The sequence below is a fragment of the Oryctolagus cuniculus genome, chromosome 4 (assembly GCF_964237555.1).
Source record: "Oryctolagus cuniculus chromosome 4, mOryCun1.1, whole genome shotgun sequence".
Taxonomy (NCBI): domain Eukaryota; kingdom Metazoa; phylum Chordata; class Mammalia; order Lagomorpha; family Leporidae; genus Oryctolagus; species Oryctolagus cuniculus.
The window spans coordinates 124,247,116-124,247,984 of NC_091435.1; the positions used below are offsets into that span (position 1 = coordinate 124,247,116).

The 869-nt window shown below is 36.4% G+C and overlaps 1 non-coding gene across 1 annotated transcript; it reads left to right on the forward strand.

Annotated features, from left to right (window-relative positions):
• Nucleotides 1-339: 339 nt before the first annotated feature.
• On the forward strand, nucleotides 340-466 carry LOC127483069 (small nucleolar RNA SNORA31). Its single transcript, XR_007909037.1, has one exon. It is a non-coding gene; the product is annotated as a small nucleolar RNA SNORA31 (small nucleolar RNA).
• Nucleotides 467-869: the final 403 nt, after the last annotated feature.

Sequence of the window (869 nt, forward strand, 5' to 3'; positions counted from 1 at the left end):
GCGATAGTACATGAGATGGAGTCTGGGGGAAGAAACAAACTATGAAAAATTTCCCAATCTTAAGGGAATCTTCTACGTGTGAAGCCAAGTATTGTTTGGATTATGAAACAAAAAGAAGGTAATATGTAAATTAACCTGCAAGGATTTTGTGATTTGGATTTTGTAGTTTTGGAACCAAAACATTTATATGAAAGGGTTATACAGTGTGAGTGAAATACAACAAAAACTACAAAGAAAGGACAAGATCAATTGTCAAATTCACTCATTCATTCCAAAAGGTATTTATTGAGTGCCTGCCACATGCTAGGTGCTGTTACAGGTCAATCAAGACAGAAGTTTATGCATCCACAATAGACCTTGGAGAATTTGCTGTTGTTATTTTGGTTTGCACTAGGATGCCAAAGGAAAATCCTTGCACTTTCTGTCTGTCTTTGTGGCAGCCCAGATTGAATTGGGGAATACATTTGTAGAAAAAAAAAAAAAAAAGAAATTTGCTCACATAGGGTTCATGTTCCAGGGGAGAAAATAGACAAAACAAGTTAATCAAATATAGAGCATATTAAATATTGATGACTGCAATAGATTTTTTGTCTTGCATTAGATTTGACATCATGTAACAACAGAGAAAAATGAAAACAGAAGATATAGTATGTAAGGTAGTGTGCGAGGGGGGGAAGTGCCAGTAGGCTGCCCTTTCGTTGGGTTCCCCTTTGATGTCCCAAACACCAAGGCCTCATGATGCTTCCCCAGTCATTTTATGGACCAATAGATCTGATTGGTTTTTTTTGTTTGTTTGTTTGTTTTTGTTTTTGTTTTTGTTTTTGTTTTTTTGACAGGCAGAGTGGACAGTGAGAGAGAGAGAGATAGAG